This window comes from Canis lupus, chromosome 25, assembly GCF_048164855.1.
Source record: "Canis lupus baileyi chromosome 25, mCanLup2.hap1, whole genome shotgun sequence".
Taxonomy (NCBI): domain Eukaryota; kingdom Metazoa; phylum Chordata; class Mammalia; order Carnivora; family Canidae; genus Canis; species Canis lupus.
Genome location: NC_132862.1, coordinates 28413430 through 28435795, shown reverse-complemented (window position 1 = coordinate 28435795; position 22366 = coordinate 28413430). Strand labels below are relative to the sequence as shown.

General features: G+C 37.6%; 1 long non-coding RNA gene across 3 annotated transcripts in view; it reads right to left on the bottom strand.

The window, feature by feature from the left end:
- LOC140617417 (uncharacterized) overlaps window positions 1-22366 on the bottom strand; it is a 62736-nt gene that overhangs the window by 4713 nt on the left and 35657 nt on the right. For all 3 annotated transcript variants that reach the window (XR_012017646.1, XR_012017647.1, XR_012017648.1), the window contains one exon: window positions 7346-7545. This is a non-coding gene — a long non-coding RNA (uncharacterized lncRNA). The remainder of the gene's footprint in view (window positions 1-7345; window positions 7546-22366) is intronic.

Here is a 22366-nt window from a genome sequence, read left to right as displayed (position 1 = left end):
TTCTAAATTTAAATATATCTAATAACCTTGTTTCAAAATATGTAGAGCAAAACTTTACCAGAACTATAAGGATAAATATTCAAATCCATAATAAAAGAAAAAGATTTAACACAATTCTCATTAGCTCATAGAATAAGGAGCTATGAAATCTGTAAGGATATAGAAGATTTGAATAACATGATAGCAAATCTGACTTTTTCAATACACACAGGATATCCGCAAAGATTGGCATCTCAAGAAGATAGTTGAGAATAAAAAAATCAAAACACTTAAAATAGAGGAAATATTAAGATAAGAGCAGGAATTCAGGTATCTGTCATATATTTTTGTATGTGTGTTATTATTTTGTTTTGTTTTTAATTAATTATTTATTTATTTATGATAGTCACAGAGAGAGAGAGAGAGAGGCAGAGACATAGGCAGAGGGAGAAGCAGGCTCCATGCACCGGGAGCCCGACGTGGGATTCGATCCCGGGTCTCCAGGATCACGCCCTGGGCCAAAGGCAGGCGCTAAACCGCTGCGCCACCCAGGGATCCCTGTTTTGTTTTGTTTTTAACAATCCTTTAAAAAATATAAAAATCAAAAAAAAAGAAAAAAAGAAAAAAAAGAAAAAAATATATAAAAATCATTCTTAGATCACTGACCCAAACAAAAACAGTCCATGAGCCAGATTTGACCTGAGAGCTGTGGTTTGTTGACTACTGCCTTAGATCATACAGACATTAAAATGATCATAAGGGGAAATTATAAAAAACTTTATACCAATAAAATTAAAATTTTAAATGACATAGATAAAAACCCAAGTTACCAAACTAACACAAGAATAGAAAATCTAGATTGTTTTGTAACTATTAAAGTAACTGGATTCTTAATTTAATTCTTTCCCACAGAGAAAAACTACAGGCACAGATGGCTTTCCTGGTGACTTCTACCAAACATTTAAACAGACTTTTGAAGAGAGCAGTAAACAAGGGATTATTTATTTTCCATCATTTTTGAGGGAGCTTCTTAGCCTTGATATCAAAACATAACAAAAACATTATGAAAAAGAAAAGTCTCAAGGCAATATCACCTAGAACACAGATTGAAAAATCCTAAATAAAACATTACCAAATGATATTTTACCAAAATATAAAAACTTGAGTTTATTCCAAGAATGCAAGATTGATTGAACAAAGTCAATCAGTGTAATTTATTACATTAATAGAACAAAAGAGAAAAATCATATGACCATCTTAATAAACAGAACAAATATTGTGATAAAATTAACCATCTATTCGTAATAAAAATTTTCAGCAAACTAGGAGAAAAGGAAATTTATTTCCAAAAAAGTGTCAACAGGAAACATACGGCAAGCATTAAGCTTAGTGGTGAAATGGTGAAAGCTCTCCTACTGAGACCTGAAAGAAGGCAAGTATGTCCACAATCACCACTCACATTCAACATTGAATGGAAGGTCCCAGCGAGTACAAAAAGGCAACATGGCTAACACAGAAAGAACAACAAAGGTGGGGGAAGAGAGAGAGAGAGAAAAGGAAAAGATTGAGGAAAGGGGAAAAGGAAGAAATAAGCTTTCAATTTTCACAGATGATACATGTATGTGTTTGTAGAATTTCCAAAAAAAGGAATGTAAATCGGTATAGTCCCTATGGAAAACAGTATGTGAGTTTCTCAAAAAATTAAAAATAGAACTATCATATGATCCAGCAAATTCCACTTCTGGATATATATCTGAAGGAAATGAAATCACTGTCTCAAGGAGCTATCTACACTTCTATATTCATTGCAGCATTATTTATAATAGCCAAGACATAGGTGGAACCTAAGTATCCATCAAAGGATAAATGAATAAAGTAAATGTGATGTCTATGTATATTGTGATATATATGTATATGTGTATATATATATAAAATATTATTCAGTCATAAAAAGACAGGAAATCCTGCCATTTGTAATATTATTCAGTCATAAAAAGACAGGAAATCCTGCCATTTGTAACAATGTATATGAACCTAAAGGCTTTATGCTAAAAGAAGTAAGTCAGGCAGAGAAAGACAAATACTGTATGATTTCACTTATATATGGAATCTAAAAAATCAAATTCATAGGAAGAGAATAGATTGATGGTTGCCAGAGGCAGGGAGTAAATGGGTAAAGGTGGTCAAAGGGTACAAACTTCCAGTTAAGTGAATTCTGGGATTGTAATGTATAGTATGGTGAGTACATTAAGGATACTGTATTGTATATCTGAGAACAGTAGATGTTAAAAGTTCTCAACACACACCCAAAAATTATAACCATGTAAAGTGATGGATGTGGTAACTAACCTTATTGTGCTAATCATTTGCAATATATAAATATACCAAATCATCATTTTGTACACCTTAAATTTACACAATGTTATATGTCAGTTACATCTCAGTAAAGCTAGGGGAAAAAAGAAATTCCAAAAGAACTACAGATAATTAGCATTAATGAAAGTTCAATAAGGTTGCTATGTAAAATACACAAAAGCATTTCGTTTCCTACCCTAGTTCATGAAGAATTCTTTTATCTTCTAAAAGTTCCAGATGCACTGGAAAACATTTCTTGATATCAGAAATTAACAGCCATAAGACAAGATTTTTAAATAATACTATTTAAACAAAACCCAAATTATCAAGCATCAAATCTTTTTTAAAATTTTATTTATTTATTTGACAGAGAGAGAGTGAGCACAAGCAAGGGGAGCAGGAGAGAGAAGTAGGCTCTCCACGGAGCAAGGGAGTTTGAGAGCTTGATGCAGAGCTTGAACCCAGGACCCTGGGATCATGACCTGAGCTGAAGGCAGAGCTCAACTGACTGAGCCACCCAGGCACCTCAAACATCAAATCTAACAAAAGACATACAGGACCTCCATGCAGAAAACTGTAAAACATTACTGATAGACATTATAGAAGACCAAATTAAATAGACAGACTGCACCATGTTCATGAATTTACGTAATATTAAAATGTAAATCTTCTCTGCATTGTTTTATAAATTCAATGCAATCTGAGCTAAAATCCCAATCAATTTTTTATTTTTTTTAAAAGATTTTGTTTATTTATTCATGAGAGACAGAGAGAGAGGCAGAGGCATAGGCAGAGGGAGAAACAGACTCCACGCAGGGAGCCCACCGTGGGACTGGATCTCGGGTCTCCAGGATCACGCCCTGGGCTGGAGGTGGTGCCAAACCTTTGAGCCACCCGGGCTGCCCCCAATCAATTTTTTAGTTAGTTTATGTCTATCATGTGTATGTTTATGTTGGTGCATATGTGTTTTGGTTTATGTTTTTATGGAATTTGAAAACTTGATTCTAGAAAATATATGAAAATGCAATGGACCAGCCTGATTCCAAAATGGAAATATATGGAAATGCAATGGACTAGGAATAGTGGAGTACCATTGACAGAGTTCACGGTAAGAGGCCTTACTCCACAGGACATTTATACTTCCCTTAATGTGACAGTAATTAAGACAAGATGGTGGTGATGAAAGGACAGACAAAATAATGGGATAAAAACAAGATTCAGAAATGGGCTTGTGTATATAGCAATTCCTGAAGGTCTAAGATTGAAGTTCAAAACAGTAGGGAAAGCATAATTTTAAATAAATGTTGCTGAATCGGAGAAGGACAAACATGATATGTTCTCATTCATTTGGGGAATATAAATAATAGTGAAAGTGAATAGAAGGGAAGGGAGAAGAAATGGGTAGGAAATATCAGAAAGGGAGACAGAACATAAAGACTCCTAACTCTGGGAAACGAACTAGGGGTGGTGGAAGGGGAGGAGGGCAGGGGTGGGGGTGAATGGGTGACGGGCACTGAGGGGGGCACTTGACAGGATGAGCACAGGGTGTTATTCTGTATGTTGGCAAATTGAACACCAAAAAAAATTATTATAAAAAATAAAATAAATAAATAAATATTGCTGAGACTATTGATATTCCCACTGGGAGAGGAGTAAGAGTGGGATGGGCCTTAAACCCAATCACACATCATTCAGAAAAACCAACTTTGGATAGGTTACACATTTAAATGTGAAAAGCAGGGGCACCTGGGTGGCTCAGTGGTTGAGCATCTGACTTTGGCTTGGGGTGTTATTCTGGGGTCCTGAGATTGAGTCCCACATCAGGCTCCCCGGGGGGGAGCCTGCTTCTCCGTCTTCCTGTGTCTCTGCCACTCTCTGTGTGTCTCTCATGAATAAATAAAATCTTAAAAAAAAATAAAGCAAGGAAGTAATTTCATAATAGCCAAGGGGAGATGGAAGTGATATGACCCGGGCTTTGGAAGTACTGCTAAGATTTTATTTCTTGATCCCAGTGGTGGTTACATTAGAGTTTGCTTTAGGATAAATTATTAAGCCACACATTTTTATTTTACACATTTTTGTATGTTCTATTATTTTTTCAAATTATATCTCTTGAAATTTAATTAATTTAGTAATAATAGGGGGTTTGATGGTTCTTTATGTTTTTAATTGAGATATAATTGACATATAACATTGTATTAACTATAGGTGCACACAACATAATGTTTTGACATATGTATATGTTGTAAGATGAATAACACAAGATTAGTCAACATCCATTACCATACACAGTTACAAATTTTTTCTTGTGATGAGAACGTTTAGGTCCACTCTCTCAGCAACTTTTTTTAAAAAGTAATCTCTACATCCAACGTGGGCCTTGAACTCACAACCCCAAAATCAAGAGTCACGTGCTCTACCAACTGAGCCAGCCAGACACTCAATTAGCAACTTTTAAATATACAACACAGTATTATTAACTATAGTCATCATACGGTATATCACATTCTATGACTTGTTTATCTTATAACTAGAAGCTCGTATTGTTTGACCTTCTTCACCGATTTTGCCCACCCCACACACACATACACCACCCCCAACTCTGGCAATCACCAACCTGTTTTCTGAGTCTGTGGGTTGGGTTTTTTTGTTTGTTTGTTTGTTTGTTTGTTTTTTAACTTCCACATATAACTGAGATTATACAGTGTTTGTCTCTCTGTGTCTGACTTATTTCATTTAGCCATAATGCCTTCAGGATCCATCCATGCTGTTGCAAATGGAAATAATTCCCCATATACACTTCAAATTCCCAAACTGAAAAGCTTAAAGAAACCTTCCATATGAATTGGGTTGGTGACCAATGACACTGACACTTGCAGGAGCCCAATGGCCTATTAAATTTAGCCATGGTCTTTGCAGTGTGCCTGAAATAATCTTATATTGCAGCCCACACAGCAATCTTCACCAAAGCTATCATCTCACCGATTTAAATGAAGGACTTGGGAGTTTCCTTTTTATGAACGGTAAAGACTGTCAGAAGAGAAGGAACAGCATGTAGTTTTAATTAAACTCTCCTAGTAGAAAAAAATTTCTTCTGCTGCATCATTGATGGACCTTCTAGGACCTCCCCCTTATGTAGGAGAACTGTCAGTATGGGCATACACACTTAAAACCCATGAGAGAGCCAGCAGCAATGATCCTCACCCTGTTGGTCACCATCACAGGAGGGAGCAATGGAGCTAAGTAAATTATCTCCGTGGAGCAGCCTCCTGTCCTCCATAGGCATTTAATGTATCAGCTTTGACAACCCTTGCCTCCTTTGTCATTCCAATTAAGTTATTAAAATTAAAGTAGACGTGCTTAAAGCTCAAGTGTTTTGGTAGAGGTTCTTAAAAAGGTCAGAAATCTGTGCCCTAAATTCTTAGTAAGATGCTTTCCCAGTTGTTTTCCCCTAGAGAAAAGAGAAAAAATTATAAATGGTCATATATATATTCTTGTAGATTTGCTTTCCTCAATTTCCATCCCACTAGATTAAAGTCCAACCTTTTGACATTCAAAAAAATCTCTATTTGATATGAGAAAATTAAACTTATTTTTAAAAATCCTTGCCAGGAATGCCTGGGTGGCTCAGTGGTTGAGCATCTGCCTTTGGCTCAGGTCATGATCCTGGAGTCCTGGGATGGAGTCCCACATCAGGTTCACTGCAAGGAGCCTGCTTCTCCCTCTGCTTATGTCTCTGCCCCTCTGTTTGTCTCTCACGAATAAATAAATAAAATATTTTAAAATAATAAAAATAAAAATCCTTGCAAGTGGCCTTCACTCTCCCCCAACCAAACCTCAACCTTTCCTTGACAAAAATCTCAAAACTAGCCTCTGTAGACATACCTGGAACAGAAGAAATCAAATGGAAATTTTCATGTACTCAGTACCATTGAGTTAAATTATCTGGGGTGCCTGGGTGGCACAGGCCATTAAGCATCTGCCTTTGGCTCAGGTCATAATCTTGGGGTCCTGGAATCAAGCCTCCCATCGAGATCGCTGCTCAGCAGGGCGTCTGCTTCTCCCCCTCCCTCTGCCATTTCCCCGTTTGCACAGTCTCTCTGTCTTTCAAATAAATAAAATCTTAAAAATAAATAAACAAATCTCTTTAAAAAGCCACTTAATGTTATAAGAAAATATAACCACCTTTCTCATGCTAGAGCATACCAGCTCCTTGAATAAAGTTCAGTGGTCAAGGCTTGGCGAAAAGGAAATATTTCTGATGGTAGATAAAACAGAACAAAAAAGTTCCAAGTTAAATGCTAGAGAAATCTCTTAATGAAGATATTTTGCAGACTAGAGCAACCTCCGAGGGGAAATGATTTGAAGTGACATCGTTTGAGACATTTAAAATATAGTGGATAAAATACTCAAACCCACCATGAAGAAACACTTTTTGTAGAACTCTTGGGAAAATTAGTGAGATTTACAATAGGTCTTCTCTATACGGAAGTAAGCCTAGGAGGCAGACCTGCTGTTGAATAAATGTTATTTTAAATTGGAGTGCGGCTGTATTGTAAGTCAGTCCCTTCTTCTTTAGAGAAGAGCATGAATGGGTAGGTTAGCCAAAAATTAAAAAGATTTTCTTTTTTTTTAAAGTGGTAGATATCTTCACAAAGCCTACCTCATTTTGTGAGTTTCTTCTCAAGAACCACATGCTTCAACACTCATTTTCTTTTAACTACTTTTTAAAATGTTCTCTACTCCCAGGATTTCCAACTTCTTTCTCTAATAAATCAGCATGTAACAGAGAAGAAAAGTTGGGAACTAACACAGTTTCAATTCCAAATGCTTAGATTCAATTCCACCTTTTTCAAGGAAAGTGAATTTCGTGGTGACCCTCCACGCCAAGGCTTTCCCACTGCAGGGCTGACCCAGCACAGCCCTAGTTAAGCATAAAAAATCACTTGTTTGGAATCAGCCCTTATGAGTTGAGGGAGAAAAAACAAAAAACAAAAAGCCAACCACCTACCTTCTAGAGAGCCTTCATTTAAAAGTACAATTGCCATATTCTGTAAGCCTATTGATTTTTCTTCATTGTTGAGATGAAGAATGTAAACAGAATTGCATATTTACTCAGTCCGTTTTCTGATACCTTTGCTCCAAGAGCTCCGTGCTTCTGTCCCATGTGAATGAGAGGCTGATATTTCCAGAGCTGGTCCATGGAGATGACTGATGAACGACCAGACAAAATTCTGATTAATGCTTCATAATTAGGAGTCACCTCTACTTGAAGAGCCTTTAAAAGTCCACAGTTTTGACCTCACTACCTTTTTTTTTCCCTTGGTAATTGCTAAAGTTTGACAGCCACTGTGTTTGTTGCCTGTAACATATGGCTAATTGAATCCGAGTTGGGGAAAGAATGACCACATTCCTAATTATGATCCACGGCACAGATCTGAAGCCTGAATAAATAGGAAACAAGGAAAAGGCTGCTGACCCAGAAAGCATACTATTATACAGTGACTGTAGCAGAATGCAACTATTTCCAGAAATGCCTGAATATCACTTCTTTGTGGTTTGCTCTTTTTTTTAATCACAGAAGGTGTATAAAGGTTAGGCTGAGATTACTGTTATCCATGTGAGATTTGCAAGTCTGGACACTGGACACCTGATACTTAGTCTCTTGAAATTCATGTAATCTTACCCTGGGACACTTTGCATTTCTAATAAGGCAAATGCTGGATTTTCATCTTGTAGATTTTTCTCCATCCTCACCACTGCGGTAATGAAGATACATGTATATATTTTAAAACGTGTGCTTCAATTTTGGATGAATTTTTCTACAGTAGTTAATTTAATAGTAACATACCTCCTTTGAATTGCCTCCCCTGGGAGAAGAGGGAAGGCAGTAAATGAAATGCACCAAGAATACTCACTCATCAAACATTTTTGCTGAATATTTGAGTAACAGTGCAAGGCACGGTACTAGGTGTCAAAGGGTATACAGATGTTAAGACACTGTTTTTCAATTATTTTTTCAGTGCTTATGAAGGTAAGCAATTTGAACAATAGAAGTATAAGGTAAGAAAGGTTGTGGTATATACATAAGAAAATATTATTTGATTAACACCTCTCACTAGACTATAAATGCTATGAACGATACCTAGCACAGTGACACAAGTAAGCATTCAGGATATGTTAACTGTAAATTGATCAAGGAATGACGTGGGATTTAGAGAGAAGTCACTTCTGATTGTGGGATTCTAGGAGACTTTTTAAAGGAGGTACATTTTTGTTTTAAGTCTTAAATGAATGGATAAGGTTATAGTGCACATGATGGGGGTCACTCTTCTAAGATGGCTCAAGCCTAGGCGAAGGAAAAAAGCACAATACAGGATATATTTGGGTGGCACAATTGATCTAGTTTGTTTGAGAAAGTCATATATAATACTTGACACTTTGCAACATGTCATAAATTTTATAAAGATACATGAAAAGGAGTCATGTGAGATAGACCTAGGAAGGTATATTGGGAACAGATCCTGGATAACCTGGATTACAGGCTAATGATTATGACAAAAAGCAGTGATCCATCAATGTCCATGGGTTAATTCAAATCTCAACCATTTATTCATGACAGGAAATGTTCTCCTCTCTGAAATCTCTCAAGAACTCACGTGCCAGCATTAACATACTACAGTGGAAAATAAGAAGTATGATTTTCCCTGGAATTCATTTTTAGAAACAACTTGGAAGGCTATTGAGAATAGACATATATGTTAAAAACTTCAATCCTTCTATCTTTTTCTTTGGAGCAGCTTGCCAGCTATAACTAAAAATAATTCAGAAATTTAACTTAAGGACTGATATCAAAGGCATCTTTATCTGATAACATTTTTATTTTAAGACATTAAATCTCTCATGTGGTCGTTCTGGAAATGCAGGCAGTTTCTTTGGAATTGTGCAGCAAAGACTATCAGTCGTTTACACCAACAGCTGTTCTTCAGTATATTGACACCTTAAAACCCATTATTTTTGCACAGGAAACAGGGCCAACTGGAGACTTCCAAGGATAGAGTATACATTTTCATCTCTCTTTGCTAGTATACTTATGTAACTTAAAATTTGAGGAATAATAAGAAATAATATGTAAAGCATCTTAGATCGTATTGCTGCTAAGGAAATATTCACCCCTCTCCTTTCCATGGGAGGAATACATACTTCTATCCTCATTGATGTTGGATTTGGCCATGTGACTTGCTTTGACCAATGAGATGTCAGCATACATGACACACACACACAAAGGCTTGATGTGTGCCTGTGGGGTTGGGCTAATCCTCTTGGACTTCCAGTTGCCATGAGAAGAACTTCCAGTGTGTAACCATTACCCCTTTGACTCAGGATCTAAAATGAATACTTATAGAAGGGACCTAAGCCTAGCCCTCACCCAGAGCTTTGAGCCCCTGAACTCCAGCTGACACACAAATGTGTGAACAAGAAATAAATGCTTGTTGTTTTGTGCCACTAGGGTTGGTGATTGTCATCAGGCATTTGTTGACTAATGCCATCTTCTGCAGACTCTGTTCAAATTTGTCAAGATTTTATGCATCAGTAACTGCAGTCTGTGGTTTTTAGCCACCCCAGAATCCTTTTAGTACAAGTAAAGTGACTTAAAGATACAAACACTTAATTCATATTTTTGTTATAATATACCCATGAAATTAAGAATTGACTTATGTGGCAGGGCAATCCTATCTATGTGTATTGGCTTTTACAACTGTGATGGCTTCTAATAGAACTCACAGACCCGGTTTGTCTGGAAATGTGACGATAAAGTAACCCACTGCCTTTCCTGTGACCATCAGAGCTTTTGAAGATTACCTCTTGTATTTATGAACTGGGAAATAGGACTCTGTCTCCTCACACCATTTATTCCTGATTTCCCTCATTCTTAGCAACTGACATGACGATCATTCTTGTTGAGAACATTAGTAGCTACTTTAGCGCAGGTTATGGCAATAAAAGAGGTGCAAATTATTGCAAGATAGGTAATCCTTCTCAAGAGAGCTTCTTTAGTTTTATGTTCTGTCTATAAAACTTTCCAGCCCCTGGAATCTGATGTGGTCTCTCTTCTCTTTGGAAGCTATTTACTTAGCTATATACGGCCTCTCCTGATCTTCCTAAATAAAGTTCTTCTTTATTTGTTCAGCTCTCCTAGTTCTCCCCTCTATCATCACTGCACATATGTGAACGTATCTTTCCTCGAGTCCAGACACGTGGCCATGGACCCACAGGGCTAACAGTTTTCCAGCAGCCCCTCCGTGAGCTCGCACATTGTGTGACCTATGTGTTTGGCTTCTCCTCACCCACACAACAGATTGGCTAGTGACTCTATACACTCTACTCATTTCCTCCTTCCGAAACTTCACTTCACCAAGCTTCTTCCCTTTCCTGTAATAAGTCTCTTGTTCTAATACTACTTATAACGGCTGTGATTTCCTGAGTGGACTTACTTGTTTGTATGGCATTTTCCCCCCACCTTATCCTGTTCACCTGAACACAAGCCCACTGTTCACTACTGCCAATCAAATAGGAAGGCCTTTCAGGACTCCTATAACACCAAAGTGGGAGTCTTTTTGGATTTTGTGCTTCAGTAGCCCATGCCCACAGTTTGTTAAGTGCCACGATGAATTTACAGGACCATTGTGGCATATATAAATTTTTGAGCTGCTATTGTTATCTTCCTTTTTGAACTGAATTATTTAAATAAATGGAACTGTTAGGCTTTTAGTGTTTTACTTGTTTGTTTGTTATTTGTTTATTTAGGCCTAAAGATGCCATGGAAAAACTGACACACTAAGGACACCAAGAACCTAGGAAGGTAAAGAACCTCTGCAGACCAGTAAGGACTCATGATATAAAAACAATGTAGAGGGACACGGTGGGTGGTTCAGGTAGTTCAGCATCTACCTTCAGCTCAGGTCATGATCCCAGGGTCCTGGGATGGAGCCCTGCATCAGGCTCCCTGCTCAGTGGAGAGCATACTTCTTCCTCCCTACTGCTTGTGCTTTCTCTCTCTCTCTCTCTCTCTCTTTCTCTCTCTCTCTCTCTCCTTCTCTATCTCAAATAAATAAATAAAATCTTTTCTTAAAAAAGAACAAACTAAAAAAGAAAAAAAACATAGAGTAACAGCAAGGCTTTCCCCTCCATAAGGTCTCTGACTATCTCTTGGGGGATGGGGTAATCAGAACACACAACTTTTTTCTTAGAACCAAGCTCCTTTGAGACAGCAAAACTCCCAGATAAGTCTTTGGGATCTTGGAGTAAAGGAGATTGGACCCCAACTCTATGAATAGGCCCCTAAGAATTGGCAAGAGAAGGTCTTAGCCTCACAGAGCTTTATAAATTCCATGACAAGGGAGCAGCAGTATGATTGTCAAGAGCCCTAGAACAGAGTGGATGTAGCTGAAAGCCCTGCCAGACCGAAAGGCATTCATTCAGGCAAAAATGAAGAATGCATATAAGATGGGCTATATGGCGAGGATAGGGCAATGGGTGCCTTGAAGATGCATGTGTAATCAAATGTCCAATTCAGCTTTGAGGGCTTAGACCCAAGTAAGCCCTCCAGGACTTAAATGCAACCCAAGGAGAATGGAAGTAGAGATAGAGGGAAACCAAACACCTAACCACAATTAAGTTCTACCATGCTGCAGAATGGGTGTGCAAGCAGAAATAAAATTGAGTTGTTGAAAAATAAAGATCCAGGGACACCTGGGTGGCTCAGCGGTTGAGTGTCTGCCTTTAGTTCGGGGTGTGATCCTGGTCCAGGGATTGAGTCCTGCATTGGGTTTTCTGCGAGGAGCCTGCTTCTGCCTCTGATTATGTCTTGGCCTCTCTCTGTGTGCCTCTCATAAATAAATAGATAAAATAAAAAAAAAACAAAAATAAAGATCCTTTTCTTACATACTTTGATCTATGGACTGAGATTCATTACACCTATAATAAGCATATAAAATGGAAATCATTTCACCACTATTCAGGAAGGTGTTGTTTTTAAGAGACTCTATTTTTTTTAAAGATTTATTTATTTATTTATTTATTTATTTATTTATTTATTTATTTATATATTCATGATAGACATAGAGAGAGAGATAGAGGCAGAGACACAGGAGGAGGGAGAAGCAGGCTCCATGCCGGGAGCCCGACGTGGGACTCGATCCCAGGACTCCAGGATCACACCCTGGGCCAAAAGCAGGCGCTAAACTGCTGAGCCACCCAGGGATCCCCGAGACTCTATCTTTTTTGAAGAAAAACTTCCTGTCCAAATACCGAGGAGAATTTTTTTGATATCTCTGATGAAGAGAGATTGTGGCTCAAATCAAAATCCACTCAAAATCTATCATGCCTACTGTGACATATTTTATAAATATTGGAACTAAAAAAAAACACTAAGACTTTTGGCTAGTGGTTTTCAAACATTTTAAATTCAGAAACTATTTCTGATCAGGGATCCCTGGGTGGCGCAGCGGTTTGGCGCCTGCCTTTGGCCCAGGGCGTGATCCTGGAGACCCGGGATCGAGTCCCACGTCGGGCTCCCGGTGCATGGAGCCTGCTTCTCCCTCTGCCTGTGTCTCTGCCTCTCTCTCTCTCTCTCTCTGTGTGACTATCATAAATAAATAAAAATTTATAAAAAAAAAAAAAAAAAAAGAAACTATTTCTGATCAAATATTCCTGGTAGAATATTATTAGATACTCCCAGAGATAAAAGTGGGGTTATTATACTAGCAAACTAAACTCAAATTTATAATATTTATTTAAAAAACAACCAATGAAAACAGTAAAGCTGTTTTGTAAATGTAAAGATATTAAACATTGGAGGTTATTGCTTTTAATCATGGTCATATCAGACACATGATCTTAAATCAGATATGATGCTCAATTTATTTCTGTATTTTGTATTCTCCATTTCCATTCTTGATTTCACAAGATAAATAATTGTAGTGGTAACAGTTTTCTAATAGCTTATCTCGTCATCTCGGATTATTATTTAATGTTCTAAGTATCTATTGCAATACAGCACACTATCTTAAAACTTAGTGGCTCAAGAAAAAATTGCAATTCCTGGGGCACCAGGATGGTTAAGTTAGTTAAGCATCTGACTCTTGATTTTGGATTAGGTCATGATCTCAGGGTCGATAGATTAGGCCCTGCATTGGACTCCCCACTGTGTGTGGAGCCCGCTTAAGATTCTCTGTGTTGGGGATCCCTGGGTGGCTCAGAGGTTTGGCGCCTGCCTTTGGCCCAGGGCGCAGTCCTGGAGTCCCGGGATCGAGTCCGCGTCGGGCTCCCTGCATGGAGCCTGCTTCTCCCTCCTCCTGTGTCTCTGTCTCTCTCTCTCTCTCTCTCTCTCTCTCTCTCTTTCTCTCTATGTCTATCATAAATAAATAAATCTTAAAAAAAAAAAAAAAAAAAAAGCTTCTCTGTGTTGGGCAGCCCGGGTGGCTTAGCGGTTTGGCGTCTGCCTTCGGCCCAGGGCGTAATCCTGGAGACCCAGGATCGAGTCCCACGTTGGGCTCCCTGCGTGGGGCCTGCTTCTCCCTCTGCCTGTGTCTCTGCCTTGCTCTCTCTCTCTGTGTCTCTCATGAGTAAATAGATAAAATCTTAAAAAAAAAAAAAAAAAAAGATTCTCTGTGTCTGGGATGCCTGGGTGACTCAGCAGTTGAGCATCTGCCTTCAGCCCAGGGCATGATCCTGGGGTTCTGGGATCAAGTCCCACATAGGGCTCCCGGCATGGAGCCTGCTTCTCCCTCTGCCTGTGTCTCTGCCTCTCTCTGTCTCTGTCTCTGTGTGTGTGTGTGTCTCATGAATAAATAAATAAAATCTTTAAAAAAAAAAGATTCTCAAAAAAAAAAAATTCTCTTTGTCCTTCTCCCTCTGCCCCTCTAAAAAAAAAAAAAAAAAAAATCAGAATAATTTCTATAAGTCTAGAAATCAGGCCAAACACAGATGGCTGATTCTGCTCCATGTGGCATTAACTGGAGCCATCCTTCAGTGGTACTCAGCTGAGAGATGACCTTGTCTGGAGTGACCAAAATTACTTCACTCTCATGTCTGATTCTTTGGTAGGCACAGCTGGTAGGTAGGCTTAGCTGGGCCCTTCCCCCTCTCCATGCAGACTTGTGGTCTCTCCCTGTGGTTACTCCAGCAGGGCAGTCGAGTTTCTTGCATGGTAGCTCAGAAATCCAAGAGTGAGCATTCCAAGAAGCCTGGGAAGAAGCTGCAAGTCTTCTTGTGACCTGGCTTCAGAATTTCAGAATGTCCTCTCCAACACATGCTGTTGATCAAATAAGTCACTACGGCCTGCCCAAATTCAAGGGGAGGGAGGAATGGGCTCTACCTCTCAATGGGAAAATGGCATGTCCATAGAAAGAGCTGGAAGGATTGATGGTGGACCCTCTAGAAACAGCTACCACATTCAGGAAAACCAGTCGAGACATTTGAAAGAAAAGTGAAGTTTCAATGATTAACAAGTAATAATATCTAGAAACATTTCTTAGAAAATAAAAAAAAGAAAAGAAACATTTCTTAATTGGTAAATGTTCAATGTGGAGAGAATCAATGAACAGGTTTTCTCAGGCTGTCATTGCTTCATGGAAAAATGATTTTCAAACATATAGTGTTAAATTATGATGTTTCAATGGTGCTTTTTTAAAACCATGGACTTGAGGAACAGCATCGTCCAATATTTCTTTAAATTCTCAAAATAATTAGATTTATGTTATTTTATATATTGAGTCTGAATTTTGTTTCTATTTCTTTATGGACACTTTACTCTCTAGCTATAATTCATTGGGATCTTGGATTGCCAAACTAGTATGAGTTTACTTGTGTCCTGTAACTTGCTGCCCACATCATTACAAATAATCCTGAAAAACCAGCAATTGAAAATGTAAGCTTTAATAAAATTGAGATTTGTATACCACTAACACTGTGCGCAAAGATGATAGAATCTTCTTAAAAGCTAGTGCCTGTCTTATACAACATATGATGACTAAGTGTACTTTGGCAACAACATTTCTGTGAATCTCCAATCCTTTGGTGCTCTTTTGCCCCTATCACTGCTCTTATACAGTCATTGAAGACATGCCTACATTAGAAGTATTTGAAAACTGATTTTAACTCTTACCATTTTTTTCTGGTTCCTAAGAACCATATGTTTGATAGAGCATTACATCTTCCTCACATATGCATGTCAGAGCAAACCATAAATTAAGCAAAACTGAGATCCACAGTATTTGCAATATCATCAGTTGAACTGTAAAGAATTCATATGATTTCAGCTTCCTTGCTAATGTATCAAGGTCAATGGATGTATTCTTAAATCCTCTCTAGATTGTGTTATCAGATAATGTTACTGATCTGCTCCCATATTTGTTACTGTGTTATATGTTATTTGTTGCTGTATAACAAATCACCCCAAAGATTAGTGGCTTAAAAACACAATTAAAATTTTTTTTTTATAATTCTGTGAATTAAATGGTCCATGCTTCTGCTAGTTTTGCCTGGTTCACTGCTGTAGTTGCATTGATCAGGTGACTTTCCCTGGGCCAGAAGGTCTAAGATGGTCTTACTTATGTCTTGGATTTTGGTTCTAGCTGTTAGCTAAGGTGTTCTTTTTGTGTAGTTTCTTATCATTCAGTAGCTAGCTAGGCTACTTTTCATGATGGCCAGAGCATTTCAAGAGGAAAAGGCAAGAAATTCTCAGCTTTGGGGGTCTAGCCCTTGCACAATGTAACTTCAGCAACATTGTATTAGTATAACTAAGTCACAAGGCAAGTTTAGATTCAATGGATGGGAAAATAGGTTCCACCTCTTGATGGATCCAATACTGAAAGAATCCAATATTGAAAGAATCTGGGGGATCCCTAGGTGGCGCAGCGGTTTGGCGCCTGCCTTCGGCCTAGGGCGCGATCCTGGAGACCCGGGATCGAATCCCACATCGGGCTCCCAGTGCATGGAGCCTGCTTCTCCCTCTGCCTGTGTCTCTGCCTCTCTCTCTCTCTCTCTCTCTCTCTGTGACTATCATAAATAAATAAAAATTTAAAAAAAAAAAAAGAAAGAATCTGGAATCCTTCTGTCTGCATTCACAAAATTTTATTTACAAATGGTTTTGTAACTTGTCATGGAACAGAGAAGTATCTTGCAAAAAATCTCATTACATATATCATATTGAAGATTTAAGCATTTTTATTACCACAAAGGTTAAGTCTCAATGATAGTTTTTTGTTGGTTTTTTTTTTTTAGATTTTATTTATTTATTCATGAGAGACACAGGGAAAGAGGCAGAGACATAGGCAGAGGGGGAAGCAGGACCCCCAGGATCATGACCTCAGCCAAAGGCAGATGCTCAACCACTGAGCCACTCAGGTACCCCAAATTTTTATTTCTTTATGGGTACTTTAACCTGTAGCTAAAACTTAGTAGCACCCTGAACTGCCAAATGAATATAAACTTGTATCATAGTGACTTTGAAAAGGATTTTCTGCCTATTGCTTTCATTTTGTGTGTGTACTGCTGTCAGTTTGGTCGATAAAATCTGAAGATACATTTAGTACTTTATAGTATGACTCGTTTTTCTCTGAGTATAATCAATACAGCACGTCTGTCCTAAAATGTGGGCCTGATCAATATTATCATTTCCATCTGCACATTTGCTTTTTAAATGTCCTGCTTTTAATCAGCAACCCATTTCTAGTGGCAGGATGAATTATTCCACCTCATCTAAAATGTGTATGTACATAAAAGTTAAACACAAAGCTCCCCAAACATGTAACAATTTTATCAAAAAGATCAAGTAACAAGCATTCAAAGTGAAAAACTAAGCATTTACACATCCTGTCAAGTGCATTATTGAGGAGTGATGGAGAAAGTAGTCACTCTGGACGCTAACACTGGTGACATCATGGTGAGTGCAAACAGGCCAGGCACGTGGGAATACCAGGAAATTTGCAGAATTTTCAAGCACTATATTCTTCTTGGTCAATGACACATCCATTAGGCATTCAAATATAAGCACAGGAAGTCTTATTCCAGGGTTAACACTAAAAGAAGCTGATGTGACAGTGTATGGATGGTCTCAAATATGTTAAAGTTGAGGATTTAACACTCTGAGTTTGTGCCAATTGAATTTTTTTTTTTAAGATTTTATTTATTTATTCATCAGGGACACAGAGAGTGAGAGAGAGGCAGAGACACAGGCAGAGGGAGGAGCAGGCTCCACGCAGGGAGCCCGATGCAGGACTCCATCCCCGGTCTCCAGGATCACGCCCTGGGCTGAAGGTGGCACTAAACCGCTGAGCCACCCGGGCTGCCCCGCCAATTGAATTTTAAATTTTATTTTTATTCTTTTTATATATATTTTTTTGAATTTTTAATAGTCAAAGATTACCTTTTGAGATTTAAATCAAATGTTCTTAGAATGTATGTAGCAGTATGAAAATCACTACTTTGGTCAAAATGTTTAAGTAGACAACATAACAAAAGAAGCTAAGAATGTTGCCCAAGGATGAAGGAGCTGGGCCAATACTCCAAGTCATGAAATGCCCAGGTCACCATCTTCCTAGACTTTGCTGTCCTTTAGCTCTGATTTTTATCTAACATTAGTTCTCCTGTCCTTTGACCTCAAATATCTAAAGAAGTTTAGAAAGAGAAGTTTTGTTAAGATCAAACACAGCACCATAATTCACATCTCCCAGAACTAAAAATGACATTGAAAAATTACTCTTCCTATCAAGTTGTGTAGATGTATATAATGTAATATATCACAAAAAAGATTCATTACCATTAATATTCCCCTCAGGCCCAGATAAAGTAAATCCTCCTTCTGGTTTCCATTTGCTTTAAGTCCTTAAATTAAATGAATCAGGGTGAAGAGCACTTGCTAATATAAATTTTCAGTCTATTCTGATTTTAGGGTTCCAATTCTCACCAAACCATTTATTGATTTAATTCCTCAGGTACAATCCAGGTGGATGTAACAAAGATCTACTCTGCCAAATTTTCAAAAAGGACAATCTTCTATTCCTTCAAAAACATAGAATTATGACCTTCTTGAGCACACCTCAAAACCTTATGCCAAAACTGAAGAAAAGAAATATCTAGTGTTCGGGAGATTTTAGGAATCCAGGTACCGTAAATTTGTTTAATATTTCTAGAGGGCAATTAAGCAATATGTATTTTTTAAAGTATTTAAAATCGTTCAATTCCTTTGAGCTATTTTACTTCAAGAAATCTAACTTAGTGAAGTCATCTCCCTGTGTATATAAATCTCCCTATAAATATGTTAATCACAGTATGGTATGTTTTTCCATATTATCTAATTAGCAATTACCTAAATGTCTAAGAATACAAAACTGGTTAAATAAACTAGATTATATCCCCATATGAGCCAGTAGTCAATAGCGACTAGGATCCTAGCAGTGGAATTGATACAAATCTGAGTTCAAGTCACATACTATCTGTGTGACAATGAGAAAGCTTTTTGAAGTTTTTAAGCTTCAGGTTCCTCATATTAAACAGCTTGCTGAGTTACTGTGAGGATTAAATGAGTACCTAAAGTATATCTAGCTCTACTACTTGGCAAGTGCTCGATAGATCTTAGCAACAGATATTGTTGCTTTAATTGAAGTGTTTGTGAGCCATTAAACATCATTTTCTAAAAGAATCTTTAGGCATACTGAGGCATAGGTTTACAAGGTAGTATACATATTAGGATGTCAAATTTGTGCATTCATTCATTCTTGCATTAAAAAAAAACACAACAGGAAGATAATGATTAAAATGCTAAAAATTACTACCTTCAAATATTTAAATTCTGGGTGATTTTAATTTTTGTCTTATTACCTATAGACAGAATCTATAAACAGACAAGTAGTTTTGATACTCAGAAACCTGGAATTTTAATCATTTGATGAAACTAGAATAGTCAAATAATCTCCAGGGGTATGAGGCGGGATTTTGTTCTGCCTTCTCCAGTCTTTTTTTCTATTTTACTAACAAACATATGTTGTTTGCCTACTACCATGGTTAAAAAATGGGATGTTGGAGCTGGAAAATAAACAAGATGAAGTTTTTACTTCATCTTGTTATGAGTCAAAGGGCTCATAATTTCAAAGAAATAACATTTGTATTGCAATTTACAATTTACAAAGCATTTTGCACATAGACCCCTGTTTAATTCTCATAACACTGCAGGAGGTAGGATACTATAATAGTGATGATCAGTATATGGTTTAAAACACAAAAGGCGTAAGTAATTTATTCAATTACTAGTGAGCTGGGCCCAGATTCTAGATCACTTTATTGCAAGCCTGCTATTCTTTCCTCTAAACTACTACTGAATGTCTTAGTCAGGTACATATATATATACGTTATATGCATATCAGTATCTGATCTATTTAGAACCTGCTCAAAGAATCCCCTCTATCTGGTTCACCTATGAGAACATACAAATTTACTACTAGAAGTTGTTGAAGACACTGTCTTTTGACTCTTTGTCTACTATGTCTAATACCATATAAGCTCTTGGTTTTTTTAGAATTTATTACTAGAGGAGTACCCAGGTGGTTCAGTGGTTGAGCACCTGCCTTTGGCTCAGGCCCTGATCCTGGGGTCTTGGGATCAAGTCCTGCATCAGGCTCCCCACAGGGAGCCTGCTTCTCCCTCTGCCTGACTCTGCCTCTCTCTCTCTCTCTCTCTCTCTCTCTCTCTGTCTTTCATGAATTAATAAATAAAACCTTAAAACAAAATTTGGTACTAGACAAATTTTTACATTCCTAGAGGAAACTATATATCTCCTCCTATCTAATAACAGGAATTATGGAATTAATCATACTTCCCTGTTGACTGGGCTTCCCAAGAAACTTAAAGCCAAATTTAGAGCCAGTGTACAATTAGTAATAGTAGGTGTCCACTAAATACCTTGCAGATGAAAGAAAGAATGAATAATTAAATGAATGAGTGAAACAACTATGGTGGCCCTTATTATTTGTATATTTATATTATTTTCTTTAGTCTTTCTATTTCTGTTTATATGTTACCACTCTTTTATCATATGTATTCTTATTATAATTACCCTTAGAGCCTTTGTAGAATGAACCAGGAAATAAATCAATAAACAAATATCTACAGTACATATTGAATATTAAGATCTTTATTCAAGACTTTTTTAAAATAAAGATTGATTGATTGGTTTTGCAGAGAAAGAAAGAGACCATGCAAGTGGGGAGAGGGGCAGAGGGAGAGGGAGAGAGAATCCCAAGCAGACTCTCCACTGAACACAGAGCCCAAGGCAAGGATTGATTTCATGACCCCAAGATCATGATGTGAGCAAAAACCAAGAGTCTGATACTCAACTAACAGAGGCAGCCAGGCACCACTTTATTCAAAATTAAGAAAGCAGAATTTAACTCTTCTTAAAAATAGACTAGTCCCTGACAGCACCTAAACATCCACTCACAATGCTCCCATGAGGCACATAAACAGGATATAATTTGATGGGAAGAAAGAGGTGGCCCTGTCATCAGATGCAAAAGACACTGAAAGCTTATGCACATTTTTTAAAAGATTTTATTTATTTATTTATTTATTTATTTATTTATTTATTTATTTATTATAAGACACAGAAGGAGAGGCAGAGACATAGGCAGAGGCAGAATCAGACTCCTTGCAGGGAGCCTGATGTGGGACTCAATCCCAGGACTCTGGGATCACGACCTGACCCGAAAGCAGACACTCAACTACTGAGCCACCCAGGTGCCCCATGCTTCTCACAATGTATTTATTTATTTATTTAGTTAGTTAGTTATTTTTGCTTCTCACATTTTAAAGACCCATTTACTCCAGTTCTCAGTCTCCCAGAGCAAAGATGTGCATTTGTCCTTCAACCCATCATAACTATGCCTTGAGAGGTCCTTGAGGTCTTTCTCTCTTCTGTTGGTTTTCTAATATATAAACATTTGACCTGATTTCACCTGTGTAAAAATTATATTGAGGGGAATCTGCTAGAGATTCTCTCCCTCTGCCCCTCACCCTACTCATGCAGGTAAATAAATCTTTTAAAAAAATAAAAAGGGAATACCTGGGTGGCTCAGTGGTTGAGTGTCTGCCTTTGGCTCAGGGTGTGATCCTATCTACCTGATGTCTCTATCTGCCTATGTCTCTGCCTTCTCTCTATGTCTCTCATGAATAAATAAATAAAATCTTTAAAAATATAAATAAATAAAAAGAAGAAAAATAGCTTCGCATGCATTGTTATGACGGCAGGCAGATTAAAATGGACTAAGGGGAAGTGAAAAGGAATTGAAGATGGGGACAGCAAATGGAGAGGACTTTTTGAAGAAGGGTGCATGAGAAGTGATTATCTGAGACTGGGTGCTAGATGGAGGGTGGGAGGCTTGGCCGTTCTTGGACTTACCTGTCAGCATTTTCCTATAGGATAGATACTTTACTTTTTCATTCAATCCACACTCAGGATGTGCTAGCAACAATAGTTTCCCCTTTGTCCCTAAAGATGATGCCATGGAGCTTTTCAAATTGCTTTCAGCACATCCTTGAATTGCTCCACTTACTGTCCTAATCCACTGTGCCAACTTGATTGTCATCTACCATTTTTCATATGCCCTACCCAAAGGGTTGATGCCTGGCCACCATGGCCTAAATTGTTAAGGAGTGGTACATTCCAAGGCCTTGTTTTAGAGATGAAGTTTTCTGATTTCTGATTAGCCCTTAAGTCAAGTGGTGCCAATGGTATTTCTGAATAGTTATATTAATAATGCTACAGTATTCTTTTAGCCACTTTCTTAATGCCAGTCTTTATTTGAAAGAAGATCTGAAGGCCCTACAATCTTGTTTTGTTTTTCACCTTGATAAAAAGTTGCAAGTTGTATAGTGAGCTACATCGTTTGTGAATTACATTCTTTGAACTTATGGAAGTTCTTCAGAGTTAAAGGTGGTATGAGATATGTCAATTATATCTTAATTTTAAAAATAC